The sequence below is a fragment of the Vulpes lagopus genome, chromosome 11 (genome assembly GCF_018345385.1).
Source record: "Vulpes lagopus strain Blue_001 chromosome 11, ASM1834538v1, whole genome shotgun sequence".
NCBI classification, from domain to species: domain Eukaryota; kingdom Metazoa; phylum Chordata; class Mammalia; order Carnivora; family Canidae; genus Vulpes; species Vulpes lagopus.
Genome location: NC_054834.1, coordinates 68,156,447 through 68,165,585, shown reverse-complemented (window position 1 = coordinate 68,165,585; position 9,139 = coordinate 68,156,447). Strand labels below are relative to the sequence as shown.

The window sequence follows — 9,139 nt, the reverse complement described above, 5'->3', positions numbered from 1 at the left end:
GCCTCAGTGGGATTCCAGAAGGAGCTCCACAGGGAAGAGGAGTGGGCGTCAGAGCCCCTCTCATGCGGGCCCAGCAGGCACTCTCACTCGGGCCATCCCCCTGGATCCGCCGGCTCGCCCCTTCCGTCCGAGGCAGGAGGGGTAGGGAGCGGCTCCAGTGAGGAGGTTCAGAGGTTAAGCGTCTCAGTGAAGTCATGTGTCAGGGGCTGGGGAGGGGTGTGTGGCTGTGGCAGCGGAACAAAGATGAAAAGATATGTCGTGAGACGGGAGACCGGCGCGGGGCCTCGTTTGCATCTGGTCTGGGGTCACCCCGCCCCCCCTCCCGGGGCCGCGGCCTCCACGATCCGCAGCCCTCGGCCTTCAGCAGGTAGCCCGGGCAGCAGGGGCGCGGGCGGGCGGCGTGGTCCCCCTGCGGCCGGCGGTGGGGGCGGGGGCAGCGTGAAAGTTTCCCCGGAATAAATGCTCGGGATCTAGCGTGCCAGTGCCCCCGCGCTCGCGGCCGATCTCCCGGATTCGGACGAAGCGAGGGCCCGCGGGCAGGGGCAGGCGCAGGGGCAGGCGCAGGGGCAGGGGCAGGCGCAGGGGCAGGCGCAGGGGCAAGCGCAGGGGCAGGCGGAGGGGCAGGCGCAGGGGCCGGGGCAGGCGCAGGGGCAGGAGCAGGCGCAGGGGCCGGGGCAGGCCCAGGGGCAAGCGCAGGGGCAGGGGCAGGGGCAGGGGCAGGGGCAGGCGCAGGGGCAGGGGCAGGGGCAGGCGCAGGCGCAGGGGCAGGCGCAGGCGCAGGGGCAGGCGCAGGGGCAGGGGCAGGCGCAGGGGCAGGCGGAGGGGCAGGCGCAGGGGCCGGGGCAGGCGCAGGGGCAGGAGCAGGCGCAGGGGCCGGGGCAGGCGCAGGGGCAAGCGCAGGGGCAGGGGCAGGCGCAGGGGCAGGCGCAGGGGCAGGGGCAGGGGCAGGCGCAGGGGCAGGGGCAGGGGCAGGGGCAGGCGCAGGCGCAGGGCAGGCTCAGGGGCAGGCGCAGGGGCCGGGGCAGGCGCAGGGGCAGGGGCAGGCGCAGGGGCAGGCGCAGGGGCAGGCGCAGGGGCAAGCGCAGGGGCAGGCGGAGGGGCAGGCGCAGGGGCCGGGGCAGGCGCAGGGGCAGGAGCAGGCGCAGGGGCCGGGGCAGGCGCAGGGGCAAGCGCAGGGGCAGGGGCAGGGGCAGGGGCAGGCGCAGGGGCAGGGGCAGGGGCAGGGGCAGGCGCAGGGGCAGGGGCAGGGGCAGGCGCAGGGGCAGGGGCCAGGCGCAGGGGCAGGCGCAGGGGCAGGCGCAGGGGCAGGGGCAGGCGCAGGGGTAGGCGCAGGGGCAGGCGCAGGGGCAGGCGCAGGGGCCAGGGCCGGGGCAGGGGCAGGGGCAGGGGCAGGGGCAGGGGCAGGCCCGAGGGCGGCGGCCCCGGGCCCCGGAGCAAGGCGCGCAGGCTGCACCGCAGGCGGCGCCCGGGGCGGGCGGGAGGCAGGGGCGGCCGCCGGGGCAGACGTGCCTTCTCGGCGGCGGCGGTGGCGGCGACTGGAGACGCGCGGGGAGGAGGTTTGGGGAGGGGAGGGAGCGCGGGGGAGGGAGGGACGGAGCGGGCGCGGGGAGGTGGGGCCGGCGGGCGGGCGGGCGGCTGCAGCTGCCGCCGGCGTCGCGGGGGCTCCAGGCTGCGGGCGGACGCAGCGCCGAGCGATCCACAGCGGAGCCGCGCGAGGCCGCCCGAGCCCCGGCCCCGAGCCCCGGCCCCGGCCCCGAGCCCGCCCAGCCGGTCCCCGACACGCCGCCGCCGCCGCCGCCGGGAAGGCAGCGGGCGCCGAGCAAGTTGCGAGCGCGCCTCTCCGCCCGGGAAAGTTTCCCCCGCGGCCGCCGGCGGGACTTGGCGCGGGGTCGGGCGGCTGCTGCGGCTGCTGGAAGGTAGGGGCCCGCACCCCCGCGCCCCCGCGCCCCCGCGCCCCCGCGCCCCCGCGCCCCCACGCGCCCCGCCGCCGCGCCCCCGGGACCTGGAGACCCCACGCGCGCTCCCTCCCGCGCGCTCCGGTCCGGGGCGCGGAGGGCATGGGGGAGGGATCCCAGGACGATCTCGGGGAAGCCCAGAAACCAAGTTCTACTTCAGCCAGCCCGGGGAGGGGGCGGAGGAGACGAGCTCGCCGCATCCCCGCCCCATCCCTGCCCCGAATCCGCGGGCTGCAGGCTTCCCCCCGGACAGGTGCAGCCCCGGTCGGGCCGGGCGCTCTGGGGGGGGGGGGGGGGCGGCGGGAGGGCGGCGGCGGTGGCAGGTGTGCCTAACCAGGCTGGGGTCTCAGGGGGGCTGCGCCCCGGGGGGGGGGGGTGCGCGCCACGCCACTCCGTAGGAGGTCAGGTAGAGACCAGGATTAGGAGCGAGGATCCGGGCCGGGGGGATTGCTGGGCCGGGGCAGGGCACCGAGGGCGAGCCGCCTTTGGGGTCCCAGCCGCGGAGCCGGGCGGGGCGGGGCGGGGCGGGGGCGCCACGCTTTCCTCCGGGGCGCCCCGTATCCCGTTCGCCGGGTGCGCCGTTTGGGGAAGCGCAGCGGGGCCTCCGTGGGTGCGCGCTGGGTGCTCTGTGGCACGTCCAGATTTGGGGAGGGCGATGGGAGTCCTCGCGGAGGGTGGCTCGGCTCGGGTGGGCTGGCGCCTGCTCTGGCTCCCCGCTGATGGAGGCGACTTGGTCCCCGCCAGGGGGAGCCCTTCCCCGGCCCTTTCGCCCACGGGAAGGCAGGTCCAGGCTCCTGCGAGACCAATGCGCCGAAATCCAGGACCTAGAACCCCAGACCCCCCAGCACGCGCGGGGGCCGCGTGGAGGAGCACCCCAGCCCCGCTGCACGGCGGGGGACAGGTCTGAGCGTGAGGCCGGGGCGCACCGTGTGCTGGAAGGCCTGGTAGTCAGGAGGTGGTTTTCCTCCAGGAGCAGGCAAGGTGTAGGGGCGAATTCAAAAGATTCACCCCCAGAGAAACAAAAACGAGAAAAACTTTACACTAACAGCGAGTTGGTGTAGAGAAAGCGGATGAGAGGATGATCAACGTGTCGAGGTTTCTTTGGAGTCTGAAACTCAAATTATTGGATGCGCCCTTCTCGTAAAAGTTGTACCTTTGTTTCCTGGACGCGGCCAGATCCCTACCTGGTGTGGGCTGGATGAGGGTGTTGGGGTGTAACCCCTTATCCATCCTCTCCCTGGGCACAAGTAAGCCGGCAGGCACAGGCCCCGGGTCAGGAGGGCCCCTTAAAGACTTGTGCAGTCCAGGCTGAAATGGTGATTTCTCAGCCGGTGACAAGGGTCCCTCCCCTCCTGGCTCTGGGTCTACAGGCCACTTTCATCTGGTCATTTCACAGCTGTTGGTGGAAACCCGCCAGGTGTCCCGCTTCCTGACCTCAGGGCCCCCGAGTGTGGGGACTGTGTGTATCTGTGTGGACTTGGGGAGCAGGACTGCTGCTGGCATCTATGAAGAGCATCACCTTTGTCCTGTGTGGGGCTGTTCCAGCATTGAGCGCGGCCTGCAGGGACGGTTGTCTTGTCTTTCTCTTTAATTCCCTCCCTCCTCCCTGAACCCCAAGAGAGGGCAAATGAGCAAATTGAAGACCTGGCAGTGGTCTCATAGTAGCCACGGCAAGTTTTCGTTTCCCTCTTGGCTGGCAATTCCTCACTGGACACCCCCTCTCCCTCCCATGTCCCCAGAGTCCCCTGCAAAGGTGATGGAAATAGGGTTAGTTAGTTAAGGTTCTGGTTAGTTAGTTACCTAACTCCAATGGAGTTAGTTAAGGTTCTGGCTTCTGATACAGCCCACCACATGTTTTGCTGGATGTTCCCAAAATGCTGGAGGACAGAGATGCCATAAAGAAAGATCAGCATAATGGTTATTTTGCACAGAAGGGGTGGAGAGAGGAGACAGAGGAAAGGGTGGAGAGGCCCGATGGATGTCTCTGGATGTGTCTTCAAGACATTCCACGGGGGCCCGAAAACAAAAGGAGTTTTGGGTCCGTTTTGGGGCTCTTGTTTCTCTGCAGAGGAAAGGCTTGCCTGAGACAACCCTGTGCCTGGAACTTGGGTGTGAGCACGAGGCCCCCGAGCAGGTCCTGTGCTGTACCGCTTCTTTCTGTCCCCTAAGGCGAAGAGGGCATTGAGACCCCAGGGCCGCTGGTGTTTGTGTTTGGTTAGCATATCATGTGCAGACCTGGTGTACACGCCAAGGTCTCTGATTCGGCAAGATTTCAAGTCTTGGAAATTCAGTCTCCTTATATCTCTGTCTCTAAATCCGTTCCACCGCAGACCCTCAGAACATCTCTACCCAACCCAAGGCTGAAATGGCAGTCTATCAATCGGGGCACTTTCTAGAAGCCAAAGTTCATCCTAACTCCAAGTTAGGATACTTTGGGTCTTCTAGGAAGTATTCCATCCTCCTTTAAAAAAATTCCATGTCAGCCTGGAAAGAGCTACGGAATTACTGAATGAGGTTTTAGTCATCTGACGGTGGGCCGAAACACAGGGTGCTGGGCAGGGACAGGTGGGGAAGGGGTGTCAAGGCAAGGCATTGCAGCAGGGATTCATGGGAGGGGGTGAGGAGGGGAGGACACAGCAAGGTTTGGGGTCTCGCTGGGGTCTGCTTTGAAATCTGACTTTTCTGGATCATCAGTGCAGCTCTGGGCGAGCCAGTTTCCATCTTGGACCTGCTTTCCCCGTCTGTAAAATGCACGTGCAGGCCCAGAAGGTTCTGGATTGGCTTGCTGCATATAATCTCCTCTTAGGGCAGTAGGCAGCTCTTGCTCTGCCTCTCCTCCAGTGGAGGGCACCTCTCTTGACTGCACCCCCTCCCCGCCCCACAACAAAAACGAGCCAGATTCCCATCCTCCATCAGACTGTTGGCTTAGGCAGAGAAGGTAACTTCAGTGACCAGTGCCGGCTGGGGGCTCCTCATCTGTCTGCACCCTCACACGCTGCCTTTCTCTGGATGCTTGTCCAGCCCCCACTCCCCTTCCCTGAAGGAAAGCAAATGTTGATGGCTGGGCTGCCCCGTTTAGGAACCCCTCTTTGCAGAGGGCTGCTCCTCTGGCCTATTTCATCAGTCGAGAGGAGGAAAATCAGGAACATTTGTTCGTGCTCAGCTGGTACACAGCAAAGGGAGGGGGGTCTTGGAAACCAGCACTTTGGTCCCCCCGGAGCAGATGATCAGTCGATCGGGTATTTCTGCAACCTGATGCCACTGAGCAAACCTGCCAGCTTGGGCTCCTCCTGCTGCACGGGCTGGCACCTTGGACCCGAGTCAGCACTTCGATCCTCTGTTGGCGGGGGTGGAGGTGAGGGGGGATGGTGGGGGAGGGGAATGTGGGTAGGTGTGTGTGTGTGTGTGTGTGTGTGTGTGTGTGTGTGCTGATAATGAAACTTTTTAAAAAGAGAGGGTGAGATGATGAGCACCAATGTTTGCAGCTGGCAAAGTAGGTCTTTCCTGTCAGCACTGGTTATCTTAAGGTCCAACCCTTGTCGTTGTCTGCACCCAAGACTGCTGGTTTGATCAGTAAATTGAACAACTCGGAGATGAGCGAGAGCGTGTTCACAGGTCATGCACGCTAGTGTCTGGACCAAGAGGCAACAGGTGGTGGGATATCCCCCAGCCTCGAGTAAGGAGACTTGTGTTCGAGCCCTGATCTTCTTGCAGATGGAGCTGGGTGACCTCAGTGAGTCACTGTCCCTCTCTGAGCCTGCTCTGCTATTTCTTTAGTGACAGCATTGTGTGGTGGTTAGGCTGCCCCGGGTTGAATGTTGGCTTTCTCCTACTGATTAGCTGGGTGACCTTAGGCTATTAGGAGACCTCTGGTGCCTCAATTTCCTGATTTGTAAAACGGGACTAATCATACCTCATCAGATTATTGTGAAGTCAATGAGATACAACATGCAAAACACCTAGTCCAGTGTCCTGCATGTGGTAGATGCTCAGCTAATGTCCGCTGTCATCACCCTCATTATGTGAAATGGGAGGGGTCAGTTTTGATTCTTTCCAGCTCCAACACACCGGGGCTTGGCGTGCCTTTGTGTGTGTGCGTGTGTGAGTGTGTGTGTGTGTGTGTGTGTGTGTGTGTGAGAGAGAGAGAGAGAGAGAGAGAGAGAGAGTCTGCTTTGAAAATAGAAGACAAGGGTGAATAAAACAAACTGGTTTTTTTTTCTTCCTTTCCCTCCCCCACTGAGGGACGCCCGAGTAAAAATCTTGTGAGGATTCTCATGATAGCCCCATCCCCGTGGCAGGAAGCCCAGTGTGACGTCACTGAAAACATCCCGGGTTCTGGCACTTGAGGGATGATATTTCCCCAGCCAGTGTTTGCCCATTCTCTCCCTTCCATCCTTTGTTTCCCGCCCTTAACCATAGTATGAAGACCATATGTGCAGATAATGAGTTTAAGCTGATAAACAACTCCCAGATTCACCCAAATAAAAAGCTGGCTTGCTAGAAGACACTTGCGACTTTAAAATAAATAATCCGGCTTCTCTGCTCTGGGGCATCAGGCCTGGCCGGCCCTGCTTCCCTCTTTGTCTTCTGCCCCTTGGTCTGCGTTGGCCACGTGGGCCGGGCCCGGTGGACGATCTGGGCTTTCTGGGCCGCCCTGGCTGGGGCAGCCTCCTCCCGCTGCCCCTCTGCCTCCCTCTGCCCCCCCCCCCCGCCCCCCCATGGCTGCTGCTCTGAGCCATCCCAGGGATGGTCTTTGTGGTGGCTCACGTGGTGGGTGTGCGCTCACCGTGGGCCCGGAGCTAGACAACGCTTCAACCCGTTTCCACCCATGAATCTGGTTCAGATCTTGTCCCCATTTTCCAGATACAAAAGCAAGGTTCTGGACACGCCTGGGTGGCTCAGCGGTTGAGTGTCTGCCTTCCGCTCAGGGTGTGATCTCGGTGTCCAGGATCGAGTCCCACATTGGGCTTCCTGCAGGGACCCTGCTTCTCCCTCTGCCTATCTCTCTCTCTCTCTCTCTCTCTCTCTCTCTCTCTCTGTGTGTGTGTCTTATGAATAAATAAAGAAAATCTTCAAAACAAAACAAAACAAACAAAAACCCCAAAGCAAGGTTCTGAAAAATCAAGTGAGATAGTGGGGGTCCTGGGATTTGAACTTGGGTTGACCTGATTGCCCATCCAGTGCTCTAAACCACTGTGTGATAGTTGCTCCTTGTGAATTGTATCAGAACCCCTGGTAAAGCCCCAGGAATGATAGCTTTGAGATGCCATCAAGCCCTCTCCTCCCTGCTTTGTTGCTCCTCTTCCAGGCTCAGTGCCTCTTATGAGATGCCCTCTTTGCTCCTGCATCAATTTCTCAGCCATCCTAGGGCCAGTGAAGGGAAGGTGTTTCAGTGGCCACGCTGTTTCCAGGAGGGCAGTGACTGGACTGAGCAACAAAAGGTTGTTAGCTGGGCAGCCTGGGTGGCTAAGCAGTTGAGCGCCGCCTTCGGCCCAGGGCATGATCCTGGAGACCCGGGTTCGAGTCCCACGTCAGGCTCCCTGCATGGAGCCTGCTTCTCCCTCTGCCTGTGTCTCTGCCTCTCTGTCTCTCTGTGTGTGTCTCTCATGAATGAATAAATAAAAATCTTAAAAAAAAGAAAAAAAAGGTTGTTAGCGGAAGAGGATCGAGTCCCAGATGTGAATTTGAACCCTGTTTCTGCCACTGACTGGCATTATGGCCTTGGTTTCCTTATCTGTGAAAAGCAGAAGACTAGCCACAGTGTAGCAATAACACTGTTTGGCTAAGTATCAGCTGCCATCACACAGGACTCCAGAGCCTCGGTGGCTTAATGCCGCAGGTGTGATCACTCGCTCCCATGACCTGGATCATGACGGATCTCTGCTCCACACGGTTACTCAGGGACCCAGGCTATGGGGACTCCACCGTCCTGGTAGCTGCACCTTGTACAATATGTGGCATCCACAGTTACTGCCAAGGGGCAGAGAGAGGTGGGAAAGGCACGCTGACACCCAGCTGCCTCCGCCAGAAGGTGACCCACATCACATTGGCCCCTGTGCATCGGTCAGAACTGTCGCATGGCCCCAGACCAGCTGCAGGGGAGGCTGAGAATGCCAGGAAGTGCATGAATATTTGCTGAGCACGAACTCTGCATTTACATTTCCCAAAGAGAGTACTTCGAGGATTAATTGAGATGATGCATTTAAAGCTTCTAACATAGGCCTCATATGCAGTCAGCCCTTAAAGCCGGGAAGCTTCCATTCCCTAGTAACCCCTGGTGTGAGTCGCTCTTTATAGATCACACACTGTGTACATGGAAATGATCACAGGGTGGATCATAGAGTGCCCATAATACACTGGGGGGAGGTGGCACAGAAGATGGTCAGACCCAGGTTTGAATCCTGACCCTTCTACTTGTTCATTTTGCTGAGCCTTGGTTCTCTCGTCTGCAAAATGGGGGGGTCTGTGGAAAGCCGTAAGGTTAATCAAGCCCTGGTGCGTAGTTGGTGTCAACGTTTGCGTTATCTCTTGTCTGCCACTTGAGTAAGAAGGAAGAGATGCCTTTGCAAAGGATCAGCACCCGAGGAGAGGCTAGAAGCAGGCCCAGCACACTGGTCTGTGAGTCCTACCTCTTGGATGTCGAGGCGCTGGCCTCCCGGTCCTGGTGGCCTCAGCCTCTGTGCTCATGATGGACTGATATGGCTTCCATTGGAAATAGGAGAGGAATTTGAAGCTCTGGTCTTGGATTTGGGCCCATCTTTTGGAGTCTAATTAACACATGGGTGGGTGTGGGGCCCAGGGTGCCACTGAGCGTGCCCTCCTGTGATGCTGCCTCTCTGGCTGGGGCCCATACAGCACTCTCCCTCCCAGCGCTGCTCCGTCTGGCAGTATGCCTCAACCTCCTGGGGGAGCAGCACTCCCCTGCCACCTGGTGCCTGACATTTAGGGCCCCCTCCAGCAGAGCAGGCCTGGGAATCATCTGCTGTGGGTTTCAGCCCGTAGGGGAATGAAGCACTTCACCAGCCAGGACGTAAACACCTCCAGAATAATGGGGATTAACTGGCCCCCTCAAAGGAATAGCTAGTGGGCTGGAGCCCAGAGTGGAGGGGTCTTCGGTTAGGAAGACAGTGGTTCCTCAAGACAGGATTCTGAGGGGGCTCATTCCCCCCTCTGCCATCACCCCT

The 9,139-nt window shown here is 61.0% G+C and overlaps 1 protein-coding gene across 3 annotated transcripts in view; it reads left to right on the top strand.

Moving 5' to 3' along the window:
- Nucleotides 1–234: 234 nt before the first annotated feature.
- The window catches only part of TSPAN18 (tetraspanin 18), a 186,758-nt gene continuing 177,853 nt past the window's right edge, over nucleotides 235–9,139 (top strand). The window contains exon 1 of one of the 3 annotated variants that reach the window (XM_041773562.1): nucleotides 235–367. The gene's annotated coding sequence lies outside the window, so the exon portion shown is untranslated. Of the gene's footprint in view, nucleotides 368–1,630; nucleotides 1,917–9,139 lie in introns of those variants that run through there. The other 2 variants (XM_041773563.1, XM_041773561.1) reach the window with 2 other exon arrangements.